We start from the raw sequence: 16,774 nt of genomic DNA, 5'->3' as shown, positions 1-16,774 counted from the left end.
TCATTATTCATATGCATGGCAAAAATGCTAACAATCAATCCCAATATACCAGTGATGCAATTATTCATTCAATGAAACAGAAATAAACCAATTAATTGCATTATTTGATAGCAATTTCAATTACACCTTTACTATCTTCTCACATTTTGTTAGTGTTAGTAAGCAAGCTTGCTATATCACATTTGGCATTTTGGTCTGCCGCATCAGTGTCACCAGACAGATGCGGATGTAGCTTGACAATGTGATGCTGGGTGATTTCTGCTCTAATGAATTGCCTCATTTTGGGGGGATGTAATGCCTTGTTAGAGACAGTACTGTCTGTTCAAAGTCGTACACCAACAAGTGCCATTTTGAATTGAATTTGATCAGCATTTACTTCTTGCTGTTGCATCTGATGATAATAACGTGACTATACAATACACTTTGTAACTCTAGCCACATGGATCAGTAATTCTAAAAAGTTACTAGATTAAACTAAAGAACAATTACCCGCTTGATAGTGACAATAATAACAGCCATATAAAAGCTAAAGGATTCAATGGTGTCATGTGACAATTCTATCTTCTGGAGAGGATTTATTGAAAAGCTGAGTTATAACATAAGGCGGAATCATCATCCTTATATTCACCATCCAATATACTAGTATTTGTTCACTCTGTTTCAATCAATTTTGATCTTCTAAAAAATTTTTTTAATTAAAACATTAATTGGGAAATTATGACACAATGACAATGATAGTTATCACCAGAGAAGATGTAAGAGTTTTATTTGGCAATTATAGGCCAAAAAAGTTTGTCTCAGACCCTCATGCACATAGCTTTTAAATTTTTAGTTATACCTCCTAAGTTGGGTTTCTATGTTCTGAGAATATATATTTAGCAGTTAGGGAAAAATCTGAAAATTTGGCCACAAAATTAGTTGCCATAGAAAGTTGTAGTAGAATAAGCTGCATCTATTTGGTACCAACTAGTCGTCTACTAAAAAGAGCCAAAGTCGTACAGCCCAAATTTTAGCATAAGAAATATTTATTTAAACACTATATTTACTAGAAACACTGTCTAAGTACAAAACGGACAAGTCCATATTGTAACGTATAGGATCATCATCATACCACTGATGATGAAGAATTGTTTTAATGTGGGCGTTGTTGATCAGTTTGAAATTGCTTTTGGTGTCTATTACCAGCCAGTACAAATCACTACATTAAAGGCTTTATGATTTTTATTTGATTGAAAACTGGGTAGTACAACTGCCACTACTTCAGTAGCATGCTCCAAGGAGGCAAACTTTTGAGACTTGAAAGTTATTGTAACATTATTCTGGGAATATAAAGCTTACATTATTAATCTAGGACACAGTAGTGATAATAAATACGAGACTAAAATCCAAAACCAACATCAGAACGTAGAACAAAACTGCTCTATCCATGCACCTGAGAGCTAATTGATTGAACCAACAACTGCCTTGGATGTGTAGATGCATTCTAATACAACTTATTTATTCTTTTTCAAATGAAAGAATGACTTGGTATAGTACAGGTGGGAGTGAATCAGGGATTCATGAAGTCAGTAACCTCACACATTATTATACAGGTGGTTAAATAAAAGGTCTCATTATGTTACTGTCTTCTCTCTGGTTCTTCACCATACATAAATGCATACATATAGGGACATTAACCACAGAGTACAAGGTGCTGCAAAAAGGATAAAGGGCAGCAAAGAAGGAAAACAGACAGGAAATAACACACACACTAGATAATATATGAGGTTTTATAACCTTTTCGAAAGAAACAATGCTGTTGGAATTGTTAATCCAACCAGACAGGTTGTTACATAGGTGAGGATCTGCAATGGAAAAAGCCCTATTGCTTGCCTGTATAATACAAGACTTGAGACATGGAGTCCTTTGGCAACAGAGGAATGTTAAAGCATTTTGGATGAAAGGTAGCTGGGTGGGAAATTGTTGAGCATAGGTGTAGATCTGGAGGGATAGGGGATATATTCCCCAATATTTGGCAAGGGGATAGCCTGTGTACTCATGCCTAAAATGTTGGCATATGCATATTATTATATACAGACATGGTCATTGTGCTCTCACTAAACAAAAATGATGGAAATTAGTCAAACATTCATTTTGTGATAAAATTCAACAAAACATTGCCTTAAAGTGCATCTGGTATAGTCAACGTTTTCTGGCTATGCCAACAGATGCTCCACTTCACCCCATTCAAAAAGTAAGGATACAGCCTGTGCTGTTCTGATAATGGGGCAACTTGATAAACCATCTGGCTCAATATCGGGACAAAATCAATAAAATTCATTGCAGTGGATCTCTTCTTTTAGACCCATTTATAACCAAAATTCAATTTAGTTATGGCCAAATTGTTGAAGAAAAGGCTTAAATATGGCGAATGCACATCTTTCCTCAACTTGTTCATGGTAAATCAATTTGGGAGCTCCTTTAAAGACTTAATGAAAAACTCAAATGTCTGTGCTTTGAGCATATTTCAACAAAAATAGACAATATCAGAGTCTATTTAAGGTGCAATTTTTTTTTGCAATGAAAGACTAATTCGTATCTGACATCAGAGCAAAGGCACGCCGTGATTGGTTGCTGACCTGCACAGTGCTGCATCTTCTGTCTACTTGTCAGAATTTCAGACGTGAAAATCTTTCATTACAAAAAATACCATTCAGCCTGACGGACTCCATGCTGGCTAAAGCATTAATCCTAACCTGCTACTTGGCATTACCTGTTACTGAATGTGAGTCTCAAGTCTCAGAACATTAAAATCTTAAACACTTCCTGTACACAACCCATAAATGGGAATAATCCCTTCCCTGCATATTCAAGATGGCCGCCATGGCATAAGCGGCCATCTTGGATGTATAATAAAGGTCAATTTAAAACTGTTTATGAGGAAAGAGGAATAATCATTTGAGTAATATTTCTGAGCTAATTGTAGTATAAGTTTGTTTAAAAGTTTAGTACATAAAATATGATACATTATGTTTGTTGCTTTACAAAGTGCACTTGGCGAAGATGAGCTTTTTTGCAAAGGCATTTTTTAAAAACCAAAACAAACAGTGGAGAAAATAATTTGCTTGCTTTAATATACCTGTGTGTCTCCTACCAAATTGAATTCATACTCCATTAAGGAATCACTTCATCAACTGAACACTTTAATATCACACCAGAATCAACAATAATGGTGGGCTTTTCTTTTCTGTCATTTTGTCTTTTGAAATAAATCATCTTTTAAAATGAGAGTGTGCAAGAGAAGATGGATGAAAAGGAGAAGACATGTTCAAGCAGAGATAAATGAAAACTAATAAGTCTGTCTGAGATAGTGTAGGTGTAAGTGAGAAATTATGGTACAGGACAATAGTGCAAAGACAGGCAGAGAGAGAGAGAGAAAGTTATGAGTAAATCATAAGATTAGTTAGTCACATCTACACTACCAGATTCCTATTGGGGCCGTCAATGTATTTGGCGTACTTTGCAGTACCAGGGGAGTGCCAGTGTAGTACCAGTGCAGAACAGGTACCACTGCTTTAGGGAGAGAGAGAGAGAACAGAGGGAAGGAGACAGAGGAAGACAGGAAGAGAGACAAAGAGGTTGACAGAGAGAGGGAGGGAAGGAAGGAGAGAGAGAGAGAGAGAGAGTGTGTGTGTGACTGAAAGTATTGAGTTGATATAAAAATAGTTTCACACAGCTTCAGTTTCTAATTGATTTAACAAGTGTTTCATTAAACACCGTGACATTTCAGATTGTCATCAAGAAATACAAGTAGTACTTTGTGTCAACTTTTGGCATTTGATTTATGAGTTAGCTGGCAATGAAACAAATTGCTTCACTGAATTAACATGCACAAGATTGAATCTGATAAACCTGCGAAGCCATGGGCATTATGTAATTCAAGAATTTATTTTCTGGCCAAATGTAATATATATTGAAGACAAAAAGGCAATAGTTATCCAGCTCAGGAGTAATGTCCAGTGCCTTGGGTTACATATGCATCCTATGCTTTACGCATTTGGCAAAATGAGATTTGTGATTTGGAAGAGACTGAAATTCAATAAAGTAGTCACTTAAATTCCCTAATTTCTTCTCACACATTGCCTACGGCAGTTAAGGGTTACCAAGCTTGAACAAATAAAAAATAAGTGCAAACTTCCAAACTTTCAAGATGTAACATGCAATCTAATGCAATTAATAATTAAATTTTAAAAACATTTTCCCCATAGCTAAAAAAAGGACGGAAGGAAGGACAAATTGAAAGAAAGAAAGAAAGAAAGAAAGAAAGAAAGAAAGAAAGAAAGAAAGAAAGAAAGAAAGAAAGAAAGAAAGAAAGAAAGAACAAAAATGGAAAGAAAAAAGAAAGAAAAAAACAAAGGAAAGAAAGAAAGAAAGAACGGAAAAGAAAGAAAAGAAAGAAAGAACGAAAAAAAGAAAAAAGAAAGAAAGAAAGAAAGAAAGAAAGAAAGAAAAAGAAAGAAAAAGAAAGAAAAAGAAAGAAAAGAAAGAAAGAAATAAAGAGAGAGAAAAAAAAGAATGAAAAGAAAGACAAGACAAGACAAGACAAGACAAGACAAGACAAGAAAAGCAAAGAAAAGAAAGAATCAAATGTAATTCCTTTAATTCAATAACCATCAGATTTAGCATAATGCAGTCACCAATCAATATACGGGCCTTCAGAGCAGGCTATAGTCCGACATCTTTACAGGGATTTCCCACTGGGACAGTCATCACGTTTCCACAGTGACTTTCAGTTCTTAATTTTGATCTTCCACCATAGGATTAGCTTTGTTCAGGACTTTGGTCTCCTTCTCAATGATTTCTGCAGTACAAGATGCTGTGTTAAGTTTTAGCCACTGCAGAATGTGTCTGTTGCAACAGAAAAATGCAAGCAAGACATCAGATTATGTGTATACCAACCTGGCCTTTATACTTTTATAGTCCTATTTAGAATTCAGGTGAAATATAGAATCAAACTACAATCCCGGAAAAAATGTGTTCGAACACCCACTGTAATTCCCATGTTCATCTTAGTATAGTGCGCACGCTATATGAGTCACTGGAAACTAAGATTTATAATAGAGTTCTCTCAATGTTCATCTTAAGCATATCCCTCCCTTTCCCCACCAATCAATGTTGGGAGAAGATATGTGAAGATGAGCATATTGGGTATGCCAACATTGTAATGGGGGTAGAAGGGGACTATTTCCAATAAGGCCTTTAAAGTGTTCGAACAATATTTTCTGAGATTGTCTGAGGAATTCTAAAATCAGTGTTTGCTTTTTCACATTTGGGACCATAACTTCAAATCCAGTAGAGCGATTCAAATGAAACTTGGACATGTTAGTTTATATATAATAAGGAACACATGAAATAAATAATATTACATTACATCCACAAATATTTCAGGGATCGGTCACTTTAAACATATATTTTCATCAAATTTTGAATAATTTAAGTCGAATAAGACGAAAAATACCTGATACATATCCCCAAACAGTTTAAAACATAGCAATTTGAATAGCTAAAAAGTTGACAATGTTTTTGGACAATCATGGACCATCTTTTATATTTGCTATAACACTAAGGGCACTCATTAATCAAACATCACACGGATGTGGGATGCAATTTATCAATGCTATCTGCAGTAGATAGCAAAATAAGGCAACGACATCTACCACCCTATGTCGGCATTGCCAAACTTCTCCTACCAAACCAGTAATTCCTGACCCCACAAAAGTAAACTTCAAAGATTTCAAGCAAAGAAAACGAAAAAGAAGTCATTAAAGACACAACAAAAAAAAAATAATAATGAAAGATATAAGAAACAAAGAAACAAATCCAACACAAAATAGGAAAGAAAATGCCAAAATTAAATAAAAGAAGATAAAACAAAAAATCTAAGTAAAAGGAAAATAATGCATTAAAAAAGAAGGAACAATAAAAAGTGCAAATGTCACTTGCTGTTCAATATGTTTCAAGTTCAAGTCCAATTTTACATTAAAAGACACATGCGCAATGTATAGGACACATCAATCAATAATATTTTAACTAACATGGTCAATGATTGGTGTGCAAGTTCAGGGTTATTTCATGATTGTCATTATTTTGATCGAAAAAGAAAGAAAATATAAACAATTCAAAAATGTTGTTTTTCAGTTAAACAAACACCGATCATTATGAGCATTATAGATAATGACCTTTATTATTAGGCCTATGCAATCTCAAATTGGCACATTTCATTAAACATGATTTAGGTTGTCTCTTCAGTGGGTATAACTGTGTACACTGAAAGTGTGAAAGCCTATTCATGGTAAAGGTAAATCATTGCAGATCTCCCCATTGAAAACACACATTATGCACGGTTGACCACAAAACATAAAGAATAATAGGATTTACTTTTCTATTATATGGTGAATCGTTGGAAATGCGTGCTTGTCTATGTGTGTAAATCGTTATGATTCACCATTTGACCATCCTAACCATGGTGTATTTAAACTGTTTAATGGACACAATTTCACACATTAGGCTGATTTTCTTAATGTTGGTCAAGTAATGTTTTTAAAAACAATAAATGTGCATAGCCTGTGCGTATCTCTCCCTTCCTATCACTCGCTCTCTCTCTCTCTCTCTCTCATCCCCCCCCCGCCTCCGATTTATCACACAGTGGTAAATTTGTGACATTTAAATACATAACATTAAATTACGAGTAATGTCTGTTTTTATCTGAATATAAAATGTTAACACCTTCTCTAAATTAATTATACCACATGTACACATGCTCAATAAACATGGCACATAAATAATTTAGGCCTGTATTTGTGTGTACAAAACGCTATGTTAAATCTATACTAACAGAACGCTATCAAAATATTCATTGATTTCCTCCATATTTTGTGGGATGATAGCAAATTATGTTTCTAACATGGGTGCCAAATTGCATTAAAATCGATGGCGTAACTGCAGAGTTATTGTCCAAAAACTAAAATCAGATGATTTTGCTAAGCAATTTTGTAGACAATCCCGGAAAAATGTGTTTGAACACCCACTGTAATTCCCATGTTCATCTTAGTATAGTGCGCACGCTATATGAGTCACTGGAAACTAAGATTTATAATAGAGTTCTCTCAATGTTCATCTTAAGCATATCGCCTACCCTTTCCCCACCAATCAATGTTGGGAGAAGATATGTGAAGATGAGCATATTGGGTATGCCAACATTGTACGGGGGTAGAAGGGGACTATTTCCAATAAGGCCTTTAAAGTGTACGAACAATATTTTCTGAGATTGTCTGAGGAATTCTAAAATCAGTGTTTGCTTTTTCACATTTGGGACCATAACTTCAAATCCAGTAGAGCGATTCAAATGAAACTTGGACATGTTAGTTTATATATAATAAGGAACACATGAAATAAATAATATTACATTACATCCACAAATATTTCAGGGATCGGTCACTTTAAACATATATTTTCATCAAATTTTGAATAATTTAAGTCGAATAAGACGAAAAATACCTGATACATATCCCCAAACAGTTTAAAACATAGCAATTTGAATAGCTAAAAAGTTGACAATGTTTTTGGACAATCATGGACCATCTTTTATATTTGCTATAACACTAAGGGCACCGTCAATCAAACATCACACGGATGTGGGATGCAAATTTGTCAATGCTATCTGCAGTAGATAGCAAAATAAGGCAACGACATCTACCACCCTATGTCCAATGCATTGCCAAACTTCTCCTTCCAAACCAGTAATTCCTGACCCCACAAAAGTAAACTTCAAAGATTTCAAGCAAAGAAAAAGAAAAAGAAGTCATTAAAGACCCCCCCCCAAAAAAAATAATAATGAAAGATATAAGAAACAAAGAAACAAATCCAACACAAAATAGGAAAGAAAATGCCAAAATTAAATAAAAGAAGATAAAACAAAAATCTAAGTAAAAGGAAAATAATGCATTAAAAAGAAGGAACAATAAAAAGTGCAAATGTCACTTGCTGTTCAATATGTTTCAAGTTCAAGTCCAATTTTACATTAAAAGACACATGCTCAATGTATAGGACACATCAATCAATAATATTTTAACTAACATGGTCAATGATTGGTGTGCAAGTTCAGGGTTATTTCATGATTGTCATTATTTTTGATCGAAAAAAGAAAGAAAATATAAACAATTCAAAAATGTTGTTTTTCAGTTAAACAAACACCGATCATTATGAGCATTATAGATAATGACCTTTATTATTAGGCCTATGCAATCTCAAATTGGCACATTTCATTAAACATGATTTATGCTTGTCTCTTCAGTGGGTATAACTGTGTACACTGAAAGTGTGAAAGCCTATTCATGGTAAAGGTAAATCATTGCAGATCTCCCCATTGAAAACACACATTATGCACGGTTGACCACAAAACATAAAGAATAATAGGATTTACTTTTCTATTATATGGTGAATCGTTGGAAATGCGTGCTTGTCTATGTGTGTAAATCGTTATGATTCACCATTTGACCATCCTAACCATGGTGTATTTAAACTGTTTAATGGACACAATTTCACACATTAGGCTGATTTTCTTAAATGTTGGTCAAGTAATGTTTTTAAAAACAATAAATGTGCATAGCCTGTGCGTATCTCTCCCTTCCTATCACTCGCTCTCTCTCTCGCCCCCTCCGATTTATCACACAGTGGTAAATTTGTGACATTTAAATACATAACATTAAATTTACGAGTAATGTCTGTTTTTTTTTGAATATAAAATGTTAACACCTTCTCTAAATTAATTATACCACATGTACACATGCTCAATAAACATGGCACATAAATAATTTAGGCCTGTATTTGTGTGTACAAAACGCTATGTTAAATCTATACTAACAGAACGCTATCAAAATATTCATTGATTTCCTCCATATTTTGTGGGATGATAGCAAATTATGTTTCTAACATGGGTGCCAAATTGCATTAAAATCGATGGCGTAACTGCAGAGTTATTGTCCAAAAACTAAAATCAGATGATTTTGCTAAGCAATTTTGTAGACAATCCCGGAAAAATGTGTTCAACACCCACTGTAATTCCCATGTTCATCTTAGTATAGTGCGCACGCTATATGAGTCACTGGAAACTAAGCTTTATAATAGAGTTCTCTCAATGTTCATCTTAAGCATATCCCTCCCTTTCCCCACCAATCAATGTTGGGAGAAGATATGTGAAGATGAGCATATTGGGTATGCCAACATTGTAATGGGGTAGAAGGGGACTATTTCCAATAAGGCCTTTAAAGTGTTCGAACAATATTTTCTGAGATTGTAGGTCGCAAGAGCAGCACTCTTCTCTTCTCTTAGCTTTTTAATTATTTATAGTTTCAAACAATATTATTTGTGTTAGATTCGTTGCCTACATGCTTTCTCAACTTTTTTTCCCAATTATCATGGAACTGCTCAAATTACTGTTCTTAACCACTGGCACAGACATACAAGCTATATGAGCAATTTTACTTTAAATGTGATACAGTATTGTCAGGCAAATGATACATGATAGGTTTGCTGCAATTAACAATAGTTTGACACCACATTGAACACATCTATAGAATTCTGTCTGCAAAAAGCCTCTGGCAAACATAAGGAAATGTTTAAAAATAACCTCATAAAAATAAATGCAATTGGAATCCAATATACGTTCAAACATAATGAAACTGGAATCAAATATCCTCAGAAAACTTCCTATACAATTACTGTAAAAACTCGATAGTTAGCATACGTGCTTACTATCAAGCGCTTTTGAAAACATGAAATTGTACCACCAAGTCTGGCGCTTTACCAACTGAGCTATTGGGTTGAGCTAATTGAGACAAACATTTGCAAATTTACTTGTTCGTATATAACTATGCATATGGATGATTTGCTCAAAAGCATCTACACTTTTGTGGATGAGCTCTTCATGTTTGTATGTTTTGAAAGCGCTCGATAGTAAGCACATATGCTAACTATTGAGTTTTTATGGTAGTGTTGGCAGATCCAGATCGGCAAGTGAGAAATCAGGCTCATCTGAATTGAATCATCTTTGAATCAGGATCAGGGAAAATTAATCTACTTGCCAATCCACTTGCCTATCTTTGAAACTCTAATTCAAATCTGAAAACCACACCAAAATACAGCAGAAAATTCAGATATGTAATTCCATGTTATAGTTAAAAGCTTAAAGCCATATTATAACATTTGCTGAGGAGAACGCCCTCAAAACTTTTCTAAATGTACTTTAGTCAACAAAGATACTCTGCAAAAATCAAGACTTTAGGTGTTGTAGTTTTGTCAAAATCCGAGATTTTGAATAAAACGATGGAACCGGCGCTTTTATTATTACGATGGAAATATTAGTCGAACACGTATGCACAGTATGTACACAGCGTGCGGGATACACATACATACACACCCCGAGGATCGTACCGTATTACAACTGCGGGAGTAACATGCATGGGCGCTAGTAGTAAATTCCAATTTTCTATGCTTTACCTCACTTGTTCGGCTCAAAATTAAAAGGGGACATATCTGACAGTAAAAGCTAACATTTTATGGAAAATACATACTAATCTATTTTTACAGAAATGTTATAATATGGCTTTAAGTTAATAGCTCACATCTTTATAATGATAAAGTAACAAAGCACTCGTTGCTCCATGAACTTCATGATTTATTTGCTTTTATACATTCAGCTAATCATAACAATAAACACTGAAACACCATAAATAGGCAAATTTTTCATCACTGTTTGTGAATTTGATGCAGAATTAGACTGAAAAATATTAAGAAATGAACCAAAAACAATGAAATCACTGAACCCCTTAACGATAAAATTTCACAAATTATTATATTTGTCAGTGAAGATGATTGAGGGCAGCATTAAAGCCACTCACTTGATGTGGGCAGATGTGTAGTTGATCAGTCTGTTAAAAAACAAGAGACTACTAGTGTATGGTTTCTGAGGGGGAACTTAGACAATAAATATGATACAAAAAATTTGCAAAAAGATAAGACCTTGGCAGTTATGAGATACCAACATTTTATGGAGCATAAATGCAAAAAAAAATCTGTAAAAACATTAAATATTATGAATGCTTCTTGTTGCCAATCCACAATAAACCTAAGTTGATGAGTACAGCTTGTAATGATCAAAGGTAGACACATTGTTTGGTTGAACATATAAACAATACTTCGGATGGCAGATCTGGAAAGCTTGTCCAATTTATAGAAGATGTGGTTGATAACAGGTGCAATGGAGAAGAATAGCGAGTAAAATATGAAAATGAATGTATTCAATATTGTGTCTACTTTACTTGATTACATCACATTATACGGTATTCTAGTGAAGGTAAACCACCTATATATCTCATTGATGTATACTGAATAGTCTTTGAAGTACCATGTGGCATTGCATTACACACACAAGTACGGGAAGATTATCATTTTCTTGTGCTCAAGTTATACCAAAAAAAAGATATCTTGATTATTGAGAAACTAATACAATATAGAAAACGAACTTGAGATTACTATAACGCTCATTATTCTGAGGATCAGCTGCAGTATACATGTGATATCCACTCCAGGCTGTACTCACACGAAATTGTTTTAAACTAATAGAGAAAATAAACTTGATATTACTATAATATTCATTATGCTGAGGATCACCTGCGGTATACAGGATATATCCACTCCAAAATGGTTTACGCAGAAAATTGATTTTGATAACGTTTCATGCGGTTTCAAAATGATCATTTTTCTTGATTTTCGAAGTGTTCATCTCCTACACCGTCATACAATCCTACCTTTAAGGTTTTGGTCTTAGCCCCTCTTACACATCTATCATCTCATATGACACAGGCAAAACTATTATTTTAAATTGAAAGAGCCGAAGGCTGATTTGCTTAACACCAAAAATATATCACAGGTGTTAGATATGAGAGGATAACCCATAGGCATTGGGTGGTGCTTATCGTATAAGCAGCCAATCAGAGCAATACTTACTGGACACTCTCAGTACACACATTTTGTAAAAGGAATCTCACATCATAGTTTTAAAATCTTTAAAAAAGTAAAAAATTAATTTCGGATTTATATAGATAAAAACTAAATTTCAGATTTAAATACCTTTGTTCTTGCTTTTAAAATATGAACAATATTTTATACAATATGCAATGCAGTCATCACCAAGGAAATTACCCAGGGAATTAGTCAGTCAATCACTAAAGAAACATCTCAAGAGTATTATAAGTATGCTTTCCCAACTGGATAACTTTGACACACTCTCAAATTGTCATCATGAAATAAACTATAAATTGTTTTCTTTTTTAATAGATATGAAGGACTTTCAACAACTCTACAAGAGGAAATGAAAATGAATAACTAAAACGTACACTCGTATTAATTAAATGGCACTCATTAGGTTCCATTGCTTCAACAGAATTGATCATGTCTCACCTCCTTTTTTCAACCAAATTGATGGTAATAACTCATGTAGTGCTTGTCATGAGCTGTCAACATTTGACCACAAATAGTCTCATGGAAAACTGACTTGCTGTGAACTTAACACAACACAAGGTCATTTGGTGTAATTCATTGACATATCTGTGTTATATACTGACATGGTGATCTTGACCCTTCAACAGAGATTTCAAGTTGTGATCATCTGAAACGACAGTGATACCTAATGCTTACCACGGGACAACACAATGGGCTATTCCATTTGAAATCCACACCCCCCCTGTGGAAGATTTACAATGCTACCTAAATTCCAGTTGGGCCAAATGTACAATCCGGTTGGAAATAGTCCCACGTTTCATTGTAATTCCAGCTGAATCATGTAGAAGATTTACAAATTTAACGCAATTCCAGCTGGATACCCTGTGGAAGATTTGCATTTTGACCTCAATTCCAGTTGGAAACATTTACATGTTTTGTGTGGAATTCTAACTAAAAACTTCATTCCAGTCAGATACCCTGTGGAAGATTTTCATGTCGACTTCAATTCCAGTTGGAAACATTATCGGTGGAAAATTTAACTTTCAGTCGGATACCCTGTGGAAGATTTGCACTTCTACCTCAATTCCAGTTGGAAACATTTACATTTTGTTAGAATTCCAGCAGAGAAGGTCTAAAACAGGGTAGAAATTCCCGGGGTCACTCCCATTGTGGCCTGTACACCAATTCACGATAATCAACTTTTGAAAAGCACCCTAAACAAGGATTTAACCCTTGGCTAAAACAATATCCTAAACAGGTGTTTTTACACCCTAAACAGGGATTTTATTCCTTGCATCAAATTTCATACCCTAAATTTCATTTCCGCGTATAGCAATTGCAATTTTGCTACCCTTTTTTCCAATATTTCATGTTTTTGACACCATAAACGCGTTACGCGCGAATCATGCTTACCCACGAAAAACTACCCATTTTACGCCTTTTCATTATCGCGGATGGTGTACAGGCCACAATGGGAGTTGCTTGTTTTCTGAGTATGGTGGAAATTTAGAAATAATAAAAACTGTTGGATGCAAAAAACCCGGGGGGCCACTCAAATATGACAGTGTACGCATGCGTGACCAATTTTTTTCCAAACACCCCCTAAACGAGTTTTACCCTACCAACAAATTTAGCCCCTTAATAAGGTAATTTAGTGTAGAATTTACCCCCTAATGAGTTTTTGGCTGGTGAAAATGCAACAAATGTACCCTTTTTGGACTCATAATTTACCAAAAATTTGAAAAGGTACCCTAAACAAGTTGTCCAGTTTCAGAAAACTACCCTTATTCTTGAAAATCACTGTTTTCTAGACCCTAAACGCGTCAAGCGCGTTACTTGCCTTGCCTAAAAAAAACACCCCCTTTTACTTGTTTTTTTTGTTCACGCATGCGTACAGACCATTTATGTGAGTGATCCCCCCGGGGCAAAAAACATGTTTGCTTAAAATATTATCATGCTGAAATTTCCAACAATAACTGACACATTTTGAGTTGGACCATCATGGGGAAATCCCCCCCCCAACCCATTGGCTCATAATTATTGCACAGCCCCATATGAGAATTTTTGCCCCAATTTTATTTTGTTGTCCAAATTTACGAATTTTTTATAGATAGAATTTTTGACAGTTTCTTCAGATTTTTATTTTGCTATACATTCATTCATTCAAATACCAGATAGACTTTATAGTCAACTTTAATAGACCTCAAGTGACAAGAAATCTATTTTGTCTGCATTGTGAAGTTTTTGTTTTAAGAACAGATAATTGCAAAAATATAATGCCACATAAATTAAACCATTAACATTCTAAAACCTATTTTTAGGATGGGTGTCCTTGGCCCAGTGGAATAGTTTTGTAAAACCACTACAAGTTTGTGCACAGAAGCTGTGGACCCAGACTCTGCTGTGGACCACAGTGGACAGTGTATGGAGCATAATTTGATTATGATCTTTAGTCTGGGCTTTTCTCAGGATAGGCCTTGCTTCATGTTTTTTTCTACCTGGTTACAGATTTTCACATAACAAATTCAAGTTTTATATTGACATGTGAATTAACCCTTTTACTGAAGTTCAAGTATAACGAGTCGTCTTTTTTACTGAAGTATAATGCGCCTTCTAACCTCAAAACTGATTACCACTTCACTTTTTTGTATTGATATTTTCATACAGATAACAATATAATTTAATTATTATAATTGCCCTGGTTGCTTATTTCTATTCTCGGCTTTCTAGAGTTCAAAATCGTAAACATTTTCAAACAAAATTGCCTGTATTTTTATACCCAGGGCATTTTAATTTTAAGGTGTCATTTTGGTGTCTAAAGGTGAAATTCCAAGTTGGTTGGACAACATACTTTGATGGACAAATTAAATTTGGCTACAATATAATTTTGAATTGATTTCTAGGCTGATTCCTATATGTATTGTGCCAATGTCTCAGATTCAAATGTCAAAGAACTTGCCCATATGAAAAAATAAACACTTAAAAATTTCACACTACATGCTCATTTTCTGATATCAGAAAGATGAGAATTAAAAAACTCATTCTTAATTAATTATAAATCAAGATATTGGAGATATTGAAATGAGGGGATTTTTTTTTCAGCTTTGATCGTTATCAAAGCAGATGGACAAGAAAATTTTATACCAATTACCTTTTCCAAAAAGTCATTGATATATTAGATGGGTAAATGGTATTTTGTACTGAGTACCCCCTAGCTGTTTATACAGGCTATTTGAACCATCAACCATGCCCCCGCATATTTCATTATAGTCTATTAGAGCATGACAGTCCCGATGACAGTATCCTACTATGACTATCACCTTCCACTTTGTCATATCATAGGAACTAATATTTTCCCCTGGTCTGTTTTGAAGGGAAAAACCTCGGCCCTTCTTGATTTTGAGTTTACTGTTTCCTGCCTGCATCCAAAATGATTGAGAATTGCAAAATATTTAGGCCTAATTATTTGATTTTTTATTTGATATTTTGATTACATTTAATAGCTATGATGCTGAACAAACAAATAACATCTCTGCATTTGTGTGAAATCAACCATAATTGCAAAACCCAAGAGTGCCAAAATGTACCGTTGATATTGCATATGTGAACACTCATTTCAAAAGAAAGAAAATGATATATAAAATTAAGAATAAACTTTTTGCAGTTCACATTGTTAATTTATTCATTCAAGGTTTATTTTGATTCTCATTTAAAATGTATACTAACAGTTATAAATATGCTCTTGTAATGTTTTCCGCTTGATTCGTCAGTTTACTCTTTATTCATTTGCTTATTTGGAAGACAAATGGCTCGTTCAGAAAATGATTCTTCAAAAACTTGTTCTGTTATCATGCTCCCACTTAATAAAACCCAACAACAATAAATAATTATTTTGCCCTATAGGTAATTTTATCCATGTTTAGCCATATCAAGCATTTATAAAATGTCTAAAATTTACATTTTAATATTTAATTACATTCTCTGTTAAATTTCTTGTTTTGACTAATATAAATTTGTTAGTTTACTTTATTTGTACACCAAGCACATGAAGTATAATTAATTCATTATTTAACAAACAAAATATGGCCATACATACTGTCTTAGTTGAAAAATTTGTCATGCATGCGCAAATGACAAATTTTAATTTATCGTGAAAAAGTTCCTTATTTGACAAATTCAGAAAATTTCAGAAAATTAATTTTTATTGCAAACATTTTGATTTTAATAAGATTGTCACTGAAGTTTGTTAGGCTTATGTGTGCAATACCTTGTCATTTTATTGTCTTCTGGCATTCTACATTTGCCTATGAATGCATAGTAGATGTGTCAATCAATCGAATTGGACGTTCATTTTAATTCATTCATTAATTTCAATCATTTGTATTATATTTGTTTTAATATATCAATCCTGGAAATATTGTCAACTGCGGGAGTAGGGGCAATTCACTTGCATGACTTATTTCTGCCCAATGTTTGTTGACTTTTTCATCAAAAGTAATATTTTCAATGCTAAAAAATATTCATTAAATTTTAAATAAATTTAAAATAATTAGTAATGCAAGAAAATGAATTTTTAATGCAAACATTTTGATTTTAATAAGTTTGTCACTGAAGTTTGTTAGGCTTATGTGTGCAATACCATGTCATTTTATTTTATATTTTATTGTAATATTTGTCAATCAATTGAATTGGTCGTTCATTTTAATGCATACATCAATTTCACTAATTTGTATTG

At 33.8% G+C, this 16,774-nt stretch overlaps 1 protein-coding gene across 3 annotated transcripts in view; it reads right to left on the bottom strand.

Moving 5' to 3' along the window:
- LOC140155994 (mediator of RNA polymerase II transcription subunit 12-like protein) overlaps positions 1–16,774 on the bottom strand; it is a 112,153-nt gene that overhangs the window by 29,598 nt on the left and 65,781 nt on the right. The window lies entirely within an intron of this gene.

This window comes from Amphiura filiformis, chromosome 6 (genome assembly GCF_039555335.1).
Source record: "Amphiura filiformis chromosome 6, Afil_fr2py, whole genome shotgun sequence".
Taxonomy (NCBI): Eukaryota; Metazoa; Echinodermata; class Ophiuroidea; order Amphilepidida; family Amphiuridae; genus Amphiura; species Amphiura filiformis.
The sequence above is the reverse complement of the archived record's forward strand: the minus strand, read 5'-3'. Positions and strand labels throughout refer to the sequence as shown.